This window comes from Chrysoperla carnea, chromosome 1, assembly GCF_905475395.1.
Source record: "Chrysoperla carnea chromosome 1, inChrCarn1.1, whole genome shotgun sequence".
Lineage (NCBI taxonomy): Eukaryota > Metazoa > Arthropoda > Insecta > Neuroptera > Chrysopidae > Chrysoperla > Chrysoperla carnea.
In genome coordinates this window covers 114,418,964-114,432,639 of record NC_058337.1, presented here as the reverse complement: position 1 = coordinate 114,432,639, position 13,676 = coordinate 114,418,964, and the positions used below count along the sequence as shown (strand labels likewise).

The 13,676-nt window shown below is 29.0% G+C and overlaps 1 protein-coding gene across 2 annotated transcripts in view; it reads right to left on the bottom strand.

The window, feature by feature from the left end:
- LOC123290811 overlaps window positions 1-13,676 on the bottom strand; it is a 471,033-nt gene that overhangs the window by 282,108 nt on the left and 175,249 nt on the right. The window lies entirely within an intron of this gene.

The following is a 13,676-nucleotide window of genomic DNA, read 5'->3' as shown; positions in this document are numbered from 1 at the left end:
GTTCCACAACATTGCCAGTAATGACAGCCTCTCCTCTGTTTTATGCTCTTTGGTATTACTTACTTACCTGAAGGCAAATGAATTTTGTACATATTACTAAATGTTGTTATGGGTACAAAATGGGTACTATCTAACCTCAGTATGTTGACTCCTGTTGTCTGTCATGATATGTTCAATATGTATGAACGTGTATATATAAAACATGTAGTTTTACCTACAAATATATGTACCTACTTTATTACGTCATCTGTGTATGACAGAACTAAAATAATGATATATTTGATAATATTCAGCCATACGTGTGTATAAACAAATATTTTAGATCTCATATTATATAAATATGAATTATTGTTTTTAGATAAAATTATATTTGATATTTTCAATTTAATAATAATATACAGAATCAATCCGATTTGGATGAGAGATATGAAAACTTGTGTAAATGTACAGCTTGCTCCAAACGGTACTACAACATGTACAACTATAAGGCACTTGCTGCTGATCTGGTAATTAGTCTGTGTTTCGTAAGACCTACAACACCTAGGTCATGATGTTAGTCTCGCAAGTGTGTCCGGAGACTCATTCGAATTTATTTTCATGTTTTGTGTTTTTTATCTTTTAACATAGATTTTTGTGAAAATGATCAAAACATTCGACAATTTTGTCAAAATAATATTATTTGAATTTTAAAAATTATCAAATATTTATTATTTTTTATAATATACGACTTAATTAATTTTTATACCATGAATATATGAAATATATCAAGATATACTAAGTTGCTTAAAAATATTGATGATACAAATAAAATTTTGGTGTTCAAAAAATCATCTAGATCCATCTAGAGTCCATTTCCGATTGTCTGTCTGAAATTTTAAACCGTGTTAGGATGTAAAAAGTGAGGAATTCGTAAATAAGCAACATAGGTCACTTAGGTCTTGGATCCGTAGGACCAAAGGTTTAAAAGTAAAAATGTTCCATATAAAGAAAAAAACAACTTTCGTTTGGGAAATATTTTCGTAAACATCACTATTTACCCGAGAGGGTGCAAGTTAGGCTAGAAACATTATATAATATGTATACAGGTATAGTATATATATTTTAAATTCATACGTTACAAATATTATTGTATTAAATTTATATTTTTAATTTTATTTAAAATATTAAATTTATACTTTTAATATTGTATTTCATTAGTTAAATTTTACATTGTCTCATTTTTGTCTTATTCCTGTTGATTGCACTTAATATGCGTCAATTTTTTTGGGTTGACCATTTACTATATCTTTCATTTAGAATTTCACTTCCTCAGTCACTATCAGGGAAACAATCTTTTTAAATAAATAAATATTAGTATTTAAATCTATAAATAAAAACGGTATGTGTTTTCTGATTATTTTCTGTTAAAATTTTAGGTTTTGCACATTTATTTCTCCTTTTGGTTTTCTCTATATACAAATTTTGAAAATCTTTTGTCTACTATTTAAATAAAATTTCATTTAATTTTCTGTGCTATTAATATTATAAAATTGTGTACCTATTATAAGCTTTTTGCATTATGAATACATAATTTTACAAAGAAATTTTTCATAAAAATATGAAATTGTTTTAAGATAAAACATACAAAAAGATAATATTATTTCCGTAACAACACAGAAAGGTTGTCAATATATACATGAATTTGAATAGATTATTATCTAAAATTTTGTAATTTTGAATTAAGTTCGTAATTTAAAAGGTAATTTGACTTATCACTAGAAGATTTTATAAAAGCCAACCTTTCCTTATCTAAATATTTTTAGTTTTTCATCATTGTTAACGAATAAGAATACACGCCATACCTACTGTATTTGTATTTGTTAGTTTATGAAATTTGTTTGAGATTTATTGATTTTTGAATATCCAATTGAAAAGGATATCCAACATCATTCATCATTTTTTCAGCCAACTTTGAACGATAAAATAATAAGAAAAAATCCGATGACCTAGGTTTTTGTGATTTTTGAAACTTTGTTAATCAAATATTTTTACAATATCTGTCATGATTTTTGAAATATCTAAAGCTAAAAAAATGTCAAGCTTTGACAAAATTCACAAAATATAGTTTCAAAATTGAAACTATATATTAGTATCAATATTATTTATGAAAAAGAGTTTAAACAGAACATAAAACGTGATAATTTTTCAACAAACCAATTATTGTTCTGGGAGTTACTCAATAAATCACATCTCTGATTTGCTTGAGAGAGAACTAAACTAGCATGTATTAAAACAAGCATCGCTATTTATTTAAAAGTCCAATTTCCATTTTAAACAATGTTTATTAAGTTTGATTCCAATTATAATATTTAGTTGATAATAGTTAAGGTTAAAATTTCTCTCTAAGCTCTTATTTTCTGGTGAGACAAGCAAGCAGCTAATACACATATATAGCACCATTGGGATCTTTAGTTTATTATTAGCGTTTGTGTTTGTTATATTATATGTTAGTAGTATTTACTTTAGTCAGTTTTATTATTATATTTCGATTAAATTCTTTTTAAAAGTCTCATGGGTAAAATTAATGTTTTTGTTATGTTCTGTTGCTTGGAATATAGTTTGATATTGCAATCCACCGCAACGTGTTTGTTGTATGGTATACGCGCTCATTCGAAAACTATATAAACTAATAAAATATATATACAGGGCGTTCTGTTATTGATAGCAGAAAATGGTACCAGTAAATTAAGTTTATCAAAACAAACGGAAAAGTTCCTTACCAAATTTCGATCTGAGGCCTGATTCGGGAGATGTGGCTTTGGGAAAATTAGAAAGATTTATAAATTCATGTGACTATCATAAATCAATAATTGATTTAATTTCGTAGTGAATACTAAAAATAATATTTTGTTGTCTTTATTTATATAGAAAATAAAAAAATAATACAAACCTTTCTTAAATTATTTCACCAATAAAGCGACACTTAGATGTTGGAGGTATCAAATTATATATTAAAATATATAGTGGGGGATTAAATTGCGTAATACATAACTAAACAAACCTAACCTAGATAATAATTCCACCTTCAAAATAAAAAATTCTTTCAATATGATAATATTATATGTTTAAATTTTTCGTATTTATTATACCATTGGAGTATCGTAATTCATTTCAAATTCACGATGTATAAACCTACGTTATAAATTTTATTTGTAAAATATTTTTACTTAAAATTATAGTATACACTTGATGTTTACAACAAATTTGTAACAATTCCCATCAGTGTCATGAAATGTTGTTTTCTTTTGGTGAAAATCAATAATGATATCTAAAACTTATTGTTGGATATTAAATGTCAATAACAAGAGTAGGTGGTATATTTAAAGGCAACTAAAATGGTACTATAAAACGTGAAATGTTTTTGTATTTTATACAATTTTGAGAACGATTTTTAAATAAAAAAAAATTACTTTAGAAAATTAAACGTCAGATTCATACAAAACAGTTTAATAAATACTATTTATGCATTTAATAAGGTTTTTTTTAAGTAATGATTAAATAATTAATTTTGAATAAAATGTGAAATTTATAAAACAATATAAACAATTATGGTACAGTAAATCTGGCATTTTGACTGGAAAAAATTACAATACTGGATCTGAGGTTATGGATCATTAGGGGGGCATGTAAATAACTTAAAAAAAATTAAGAGAATTTTTCGTTCCGCTGTTTTTTAGAAAATCCAAAAAAATGGGAAAAAAAAATTTGGAATGCGTTTTTCTCGGAATCTATTGGTTTAAGGGAAAAGTTTTTCAAATAAAAAATGTAGAAGACATTGTCAGCTACATTTTATGTCATTGGAGCAACGTCATACGAGTTAAATTAAAAAAAGTAGGTGGCGTTAAAGTATCAAAAAAGGGTTTTCCACGGTTTTCATTAAGAAAAAATGATTTTTTTGTAAAAATGTAAATGAAAAAGTTGTTTGACTCAAAATTAGCTTCAACTTTTATATAAACAATTTTTTTATAAAACTTACCGTTTCTGAAATACAGCTTGCTAAAAAATCTGAAAGTTAAGTTTTTTAAAATTTTGAAAAGGAGTACTTGATTTCCTTTTTATCTTCTTGGTTTATTTTAAACATACATTGTTTTACTATAGCTCGGAAACGGTAAGTTTTTCATAAAAATTGTTTAAATAAAAGTTGAAGCTAATTTTGAGTCAAATAACTTTCTCATTTACACTTTTACAAAAACATCATTTTTTCTTAATGAAAATCGTGAAAAACCCTTTTTTTGATACTTTAACGCCACCTACTTTTTGTAATTTAACTCGTATGACGTTGCTCCAATGACATAAAATGTAGCTGACAATGTCTTCTACATTTTTTATTTGAAAAACTTTTCCCTTAAACCAATAGATTCCGAGAAAAACGCATTCCAAATTTTTGTTTCCCATTTTTTTGGATTTTCTCAAAAACAGCGGAACGAAAAATTCTCTTAATTTTTTTTAAGTTATTTACATGCCCTCCTAACGATCCATAACCTCAGATCCAGTATTGTAATTTTTTCCAGGTCCGGCCTTTTTTTCGTCTATATTGACTGAATCATTAGTATATTTATTCAATTGTTGTTTTGAACAACCAAGATCTTACAATTCTAAATTTATATTATGTGATTTTGACTCTTGACATACTATGTATAACGATTTATAGTCAAATTTGGAAGTATTTCTACAAAGGACAATCAAATTATTTTTAAGATTTTACAAATTTTCAATAACTGATGAGAAAATTTTAGCCTTGAAAGTAAAAAACAAAAAAAATCACCAATGCTACTATATTAGTTATGTAAAGGTCTTAAAGTTTCCGGATGTAGTCCTTCTGGTAAATTATTTCTTTCCAACTACTGTCTATTGTTTACAGTTAGACGATTATAGTTTTAACCCTCGTTTGATTAAGTTTTTGATGGTTTTTTAACGTTTGAAGATTTCATTCTAGCTTTATTTTCGTTGATTGCTTAACTCGGAGTGTGACCCACTCATCGCAAAATGTACCCAAGTCTACGTAATTCGTTTAATTTTAAAATTATAATTAGGCCACATCTAGTTTTGTACCTCCCTTAGTGTAATTCTACAAACGGCACCTTTGGTTATACTCTGAAAACATTTTAAGCTTGTAATAGCTTGCTTTGTTACTTTACTTCCCACGTAGTAATAGTTTATTACACATCTAGGGAGCAAAAGAAAAGGATGTTTCAGATCTCATGTTCATTGTCACCTGACATGAACCCAGGGTGAGAAATATGAGATCTGAAACATTTTTACTTGTTCCTGTGGTGTGTTTACTATTTTTGCTCGGTGGAGGCGGAAAGCAGCAACTTCGTTTAGCACAGCGGAACGAAAGCTGACATTTTCCCTCCGGAGGGTAGAAAAATTGTTTTTCTATACCATTGGTAACTAAAGTGAAGTTTTTATTCTTTTTTGAGGTCATTTTTATGGATTTTGTTTTTTTGAAGTTTATTTTTAAGGCTTCTCCATTTACTTCTTTAACTAGGTCCGACAGTTTAAGCAGTATTATCCTCAAATCGATTAACTTAATCTCCTAAACTATTCATAAACATATTATACTAAACAGATCAACTTTATCTTCTCATAATTAAATCTACTTTCAATTACCGTAAAACAATTACCCAAAACCAAATAAATAAATAGATAATTTAATAAGTAAATCATTTCTCCAACATAGAAATTTGGACATGTAATCGATTATAATTCACCACCATACAAGTTCAATAATATAATACAGACAAATCGTTTTGTATGAGTTTACTATACAGAGTGGGGCGTAAGTAAATATACATTTATAAGATTCATAAGTCTCAGATTTGTTACATGTGTACCTTGGTTTATTTCAGTTTTTTCATCGGGACTTCCATGCTTGATTTCCAATTACCATCACACTATCCGATTGCTTTTTCCCGCTTACTTCAACAATACCCCAATCATCTGAAATCGCCAAAAAGTTTTGCCTGCCACTTTTTTTCCCGGTTTATTAAAAATGGATACTTTGAATTACCGTTGCTTCCAGACGCTTATGGTCCACTTTTTACCTCAGATTTTTACACCCCCCTCAGAAAGTTACATTTCGTGGATTTTTTAACGTGCTATATCCTAGAATACACTTCTTCTGATTTTGATTCCGTTTTTAGCTTTAAGCATTTTTTATATGTAGAAGCAAGATCCTATATTTTTGATTCCGGTACCAGGAATTGAACTCGAGGCTCCCAGCTGAGAGCCAGGTAATCTCAATGTAATCGCAATGACGTTACATTGTAAGTACATTGAGTTACTATCGAATGTATGTATAATACCGATCGATTTAGAATCAAGACACTCACAAATTAATACATAAGAATATAAAACTAATACTGTGTATCCACTTCCGTTCCACTATGTATAAAAGTAAGTGATTGTCTTAAGATGGTAAGGAGATAAATGTTATTGGATGGTAATTATTTAAATCTTATGTCTCAATGGAATTGAATTAAAGGGGTTTATATTATAAACGAGCTAGATATAACACTATTCACATTGCACAGTCAACCAATAACCTGAAGACCTGCTGCTCATCGTATACTTTGATGAAGTACATGTACTTACTTACGTACCAAAGTTTTATAAAGCTTTGTTTACACGATTCAGTTAATAAAATATTGATTTACAACGCCTAAGAACTATAAAGGAATAAATTCACCAAAGCTATTGGAAAAACTATTCAAGAATAATGTCATGGAGTTCTGGATTGCGTAAAGCAATGGATTAAATTACATCAAGAGTTCTGTTGAAACATTTTTACTAGAATGAGAAGATATCATTAACGTTAAATCTCAAGATCAAGTCTCCGTTCAAATAAAAGAAAACTAAATTAAAGTTTGTTCATTCGTTTAAGAGCAACGAAAATTTAAGTCAGAAAAGACATTTTTTACTCGAGGCTGTATATAGTGATTGTGACTCGGCAATCTCAACAAAAGAATGAATGAGGAATCAAAAATTTAGACCGTATTTTAGACTAGACTTGCATCGTTTCCACATATATTACGACCACTTTCAAAAAAAGAAAATAATGCAGTAAATATTAAGTAAAAACAAGCGAATATTTGGAGCTGGTGAGTTACAAACTTATCTCCCAGTAATATCAATTTATCAGGTCTAGATGAAGCTATTATTTGATTAAATTATCGAGGCATGGATTATCACAAAGTACACGGAGTACGATTTTCTGCGGTTTATCTTCACGATTTATAATAATGCCCTAAAAAATATCAACATATCTTTGGTTAAGACAAGACTGTACAAGACGTACTTTATTTTATGCTAATAAGGCTAAGTAAAACTACTACTACTTAGTAAAAAGGTTTAAAAATCCATTTAAAAAAATTGGTTTCTTGAAATTCTGTAACTGTTATTTATCGTATAATGTTGACTTAATATTTAATTTTAATTTCAAAGTTAGCATTGTTTTAAGTTGGAAAGTTTTGTTGTTCTGTTGAAGTATACAATATTATAATAAGTTATATCCATAGATATACCTACACTAGATAGGTACTCCCTAAGGAATAGATTCATTGTATAATAAGATGAATGGTAATACTAATTATTGAATATATTATGTTAAAATTATTATTATTGGTGATAAATTTAAATCAAAATTACAATTGATTTGTATATAATAACTACAACAATGTCTAATTACTATTTGTTCTGAAATTTCAATTATGTTATTGGTTGAAGGATTTTATTGTTAAAATTATTCATTTCATGGGAAACTCGTAACGATATTGTTTTTGGAAAGTATTAGTTTTGATGAAACGTTTCAAAGTACCTATTGTACAGAATAAATATAAAAAATCTACTCTTAAATGTGATTTTTGTAATTTTATTAAACTAAAATTATAACCTAGAAACTAGTTTCTCGTCGCTTCCACCAAAATGTTTATTTATTGATCTTAAACCTAAAAAAGTTTCTTCTAAAATTTACGAAAACATTATTTCTATTTTTGTTCTCTCAATCTAGGATGGCAATTCTAAAAATGAGGTGCTTATTTTTTAATCTCTTTCTACCTTTTATTTCAAAACAAATCTACCTTTCTACCTTTTATACAAACAAATTATTTTGTTTCAAAATCATAAAGGTTAACTGCTGCAATGTTTGTTTGAAACCAAAAATAATAAAAATGATATTCAATTAAGAAATCATGCTTTTCATAGTCATGTTGTAACTTAACATTTTCTGCTACTTTTCATAAAATTGTGGATTTTGCTTCGAAATTGAAAAAAAATTACGTCAGAGGAGCACGTGAAACAAAATTTTTCTATATTTTGAACACCAGACATTGATTTGTAAATATAATCATCCTAGAGTAAATTTAAATTACTAAAATAAAACGGGTCCTGGTTCGAGTGTATTTTTTTTCAATTCTCTTTAATTAAAACGGGTATCAGTATAAAATAATTTAAATCCAATATTTGCAATAAATTGATAATCAATACATTAAATATTTGTTTCGTTCTAGACTTCTAGAGTAAAGTACCTCATAAAATATTTATATTAAAACACCATCAGAATATTTAATGCGGATACTACTATTGACAGTTTTGTTTCAAGTCGAGAATACACATGCTGAACACAATTGAAGCTTGGTTTTGAATAAGTCTATGGAGTTATTTTCATAACAGACAAAAAGTTTCCGGCGCCACTTTCCTGGTGAGTAAAACATCTTTGAAGAGGCTAATTCTACGAAAATTTCCAGTAAATCCAATTGGAGTGGTTTGTTTTTCTATAAAAGCGATTCTTGTTCAAATTGAATGAACAAACGCACAAAGATAAATTTTTGTCATCAATTACTGTCAGTTATAACTCAACGTGAGGTTTTAATTGACGCTGAAAACTTAGATTGAATTTGATGGCGGTATAAGATGTGTGCCTTTGACTAACACTTTTCTAACATTTTTCTTTTGAATCATTTTCTTCGATTCAATTTATTTATTGAGTTTCAAGCATATACCAACTTAAAAAAGACTCCTGTATATTGTTGTATAGCAAATTCTCAACAAAACAACTGGACATTTATTTGTTCCAAGGAAAGGAACGAAACGACTCACGTTACTAACGACTTGTGGTCGTCCACACTCTCTAGTTAAGTAGCTTGAAGTCCAACCGGAATGACAATGGAGACAGATTTATCCTTATTTTCTCGGTGGACAAGCAAATACCTGGATAATATTTGGATTGAAATGAGGGTATTTTATCAGAATGCAGGTAGGCTGAAGACTGGTTGTCAATGTGGTTTGTTTTCGAATAAGACAAAAATAAAAAAGAATAATGAAGAAATTTGAAAAAAGGAGAGAGTTTGTTTCTTCTGACTATCTATTTTCGTCGCTCTTCGTCTGCCAAAAAGTTTGAAAATGAGAACAGGCAACTATGATGAGTATATTCAGGCTGATATATTCGTGGCTTTATTTCCCGTAAATTTTCATCAAGTGTCGCATGTTTAGTTGAGTTAAATAATTATTGGAACACATTTCATACATACAATAATCTCCTTACACAGTAACACCATAAGTTAGTTAGTAAAACTAGACCCAAACAACAAACATATAACGTTTCTATCTCAGTATCCAAACACTAAGTACTTAGTATGTAGTACGTAGTCGTATCATTTTGATCGAGAGACCTAACTACCCACATACATACATATATACAAACATGTTCACATATACCAAGCATATAAACCACCAAACGTATCACTGAATACGGTTAATTCACTTTAAAAGTGACACTTGTGTTACAGCTACTAGAAGGAGGTTGGAACAACGAACTAAATACATATAGTTAACTAGTTCTACTCTATTCGAAGAGAGTTTAGTTTTGAATGTTGTGGATCGGTATAGTTAATACAAAAGTAGATTGAAATCCATGAAGTTAAAGATAAATATTTAGTGTCTAAACACGTTATTATAAAACTACATATACTTACAAAATGTTTCAGGATAAATTATTGTAATCGATGCGTACATATGTTGGCTACGACACAGCCAACTAGCTTAATTAGCCGTTCAATTAATAGCCTAGCCTTTTTACTAAACGGAGCTGTTCATTCATTCAATAAAACAGCTGACAAATGACTTGAATCGATAAAGTTTAACTATTTGCCAAGCCGCACAACTTTACGCTAGTGGTACGATAAGTTGCGCACTTCAGGTTGTGAACACTGCACCTGGCTTCGACAAGTAGCAATATTGTTGAGCCTAGTAACAAAAAGAATGATAGTATAGATTTGGCTGACTCAAGCAGTTTAAATTTAAAAGAAAACAAAACCACATTGAAATCCAGTCTTTAGCCTATTTAAATTCTGCAGAATTATTGAACTGCAAAATGATTCAAGAAACACTGGAGATACTCCAGGTACAACATCTTACTTTACTCTGTATTTGGAAAATAGCCTATTTGAACAGTTTCCCTGAAGCATACTGTACAAAGTCTTATAATTTACTTGCTACTTGTGTCTACGAAATATATATCCATCTATCTATATCTGTATGTGAAGGTATTATGAACGGAATGCTTTATTAACGAACGATTTGTAATGTGTACAGGTTTTACTGTTTGTATAGATAAACGTTTAGGGATAAATAATTCTCTAACTGTATATCTTTGTAAAGCTAAGTTTAGCTGATTTAGTCCTACAAAGACAGATTTAAACTTTTAAATTCTAATTTTATCTCTTGTAAAGTCTTTATGTCATTATTAAAATAATTCAGTAAATCGAATCTTTTTTCGCTGCAAAAATATTCGATCTTGACTTTCTTCTTGTTCCCATTGGAAAGCTGAGAAAATAAGGCAGATTGATAAAACAAATATTTTTTTTTTTGTACAAAAGCAAAAAAATTTATTAGTCTGTGATAATTTTCCATGGTAATAAAACGTTTTTAAACAAAAATTAGTGTGGGTTGTTTTCCAGTGTTTTATCTAAAAAGACTACGGGGGAGGGATGATCTGGTATGGTCTAATGTTCAAAATTCAAGGAAGACACAAAAGGTGCGTCTTCCTTGTTCGAGAACCAAGGACAGAGAATAAAATTTGAATGCTCCTTGTGCCATGAACATGTGCAATAACCATATGATTGCAATTAAATTGCAACGACAAAAATTTGTATTTATAAAAGTTATTGACTATATCGGAAGTTCAAATGCTTTCATTAAAACTCTGATTTTGCATTCATTTCTTCCTTTATGTTTATTAAGCGCGGCTTAAACGAAAGCTTTGATGGTGTTGTCTATGATCAAATTTGGTGTACAGACTTTATTTCTTTTTGGTGTGTAGTTCAAACGAAAAGTGATTGCCTGAAAGTATGACAAGACGTTTTTTCCATTACAAAAAATTTTAGTATTCAATAAAAGATTTTGCGAGTCGGTCTGAGCTCAAAAGTAAACTATTTCTTATTCGGAACTAATAATCGAGATTAGGTATTTCGAAATGCGGAAATAGGGTAATAATATCGTTTACAAACATAGCATCGATGTTTTCACGATCAAGTCACTGATTGTTTGAACTTTACTTTATAACATGAATTAATTTCTCAATCCTGTTCACTTTCTTCCCATCCATATCCATCCAAGATTTGTTGTTTCTTGCCGCGAGCACATTTTCTTTACGAGTTTATGTACACACTAAAGTTATTCCACTGCGTTCCTTCATAGTACATATACATACTGTTTTGGTATAATCTCTCCTGCCACCACCCACTGCCACGCCTCCTCACCCCGCTAACGCTTACATTCCGTGTCATCATCGTCTGATTAAAATGAAAATACGCTACATTTAACCAGTTGATGCTTTTCTAACTGAACCGGAATTATATACTTTTATATAAGTCGATTTATATTTATGTATAAATATTATATTTAAATCAACTCTCATACTTTCAACCTCTTTTACTTTATCTGGTGCATCTCTGTTAGCTATTTTAGAACATACAAATATAGATAGCAGTTGTGGTAGAGGTATTTTCTGAATCGGAATAGGAGATATTTTTAACATGGACTTAAGAAGAAGATTTTTGAAATTGTATTATTTCCTTTTTTGATTATATTTTAACTTCTACAAACATTCAAGATTATATTTTTCGTTCAAATAAGAAATTAAAACACGTGTGGAAATATTCCAGGCTGCTGTTAGTTTGCAAACACATAACAATATTTTGAATTTTGAATCTTGCACTTTATTACTTGAAGTGTTTTCTTACAATAAATAAATTTTCTAATGCTTGTTATTAGGAAAACCCAATATTTTCTAATTTATATCGAAAATACCACTTTCATCCTAAAAAAAAAAACATAATTTAATGACCGCCACAGTGCGATCAAAGACTAAAAATGTAGCCAAAATTCGAAAAAAAAGAGTTTCTAGATTAGGCTTTTTCATCATTAAGTTTGCTACAGGGATCCTTGAAGAAATGAAAACCGATTACAGTAACAACCTGTACCGTAATTCTTCTATTTTTTTCAGTCGTAATGTGGCCTTCGCCACAACACTATTGTAGATACAAAGGGAAAAGTCATAAAGGTGTGAAACTGCTCCGAGTAAACAAAACTAAATGGAATATTGCAACAGAAAATTTGATGAAATAGAAATATAAAATTCTTTTTTAGTTCATTTTTCAACAAAATTCAAGTTATTAATTGAAACAGTAATAAGACGCTGTTGGATGCTATCTTCAAACCTAATGAAGGTTACTGAGAAAAGTATTAGCTATTGAATAAAACAAAAGTCAGCTGCTACTATCTGCTACTAAAATTTGATATTTTACCCCAGAGGGTGGTCGATAGGGGTGCAGGGGGTAAATTTCCGTAAATTTAGATTGAATTTTGGAGTGAATTACTTGACCGCATTTCGAATATTGATGGAAGCGGTTGCCGATAAAGAATGAAGTGGGTGAATTTTCGTACACTTGACATAAAATTTCTAATCAGCGACCACCTAAAGCCCTCGAAAACGATATGTAACTCGATTATAATAAGGGTGGTAAAAATTTGACACAAATTTGTAATCAGCGACTTCAAAAACCCCTGCGATTCAATTTTGGAGTGAATTTCTTAAATTTTCGAATTTTGGACGCATTTTTGGACTTTAGCAGGGTACACCTTTTTTCATGTTTGAATAACCATTTTACCGAAAAAAAATTTTATTCACTAGGCTATTTTTCCGGGCATTCACTCAGATGACAGAATAACAAATTGCTGTCTTATAGAGAAATTCTTAAAATTTTTAATGACTTGTTTTTATATCTATAAAAACTTTTTAGAAAATTCTAAGTATGTTATATTTTCTCATATATTCAAATCATCAAATAAAATAAGATGAATAAGCCCATTTTTTCTACACTCTAACAACATTTTTTACATACAAATCTTAGAACGATATATCCGTTTTGTATCTTTCCTAAATCTCTTTAAATACATCAAGTTTATGTGTCTGTATGTCTTCTATTATTCATATCTCTAAGACGACAAACTCATCGTTGTATTTATGTTTGAAATGTTTTTTACTTTATTTTTATATTAAAAATAAAGTGTTGGAATCGAGGAAGGAAAAAAGCTTTAACCACTTTTTCATTAGTATTCATTATTTTGGACTATTG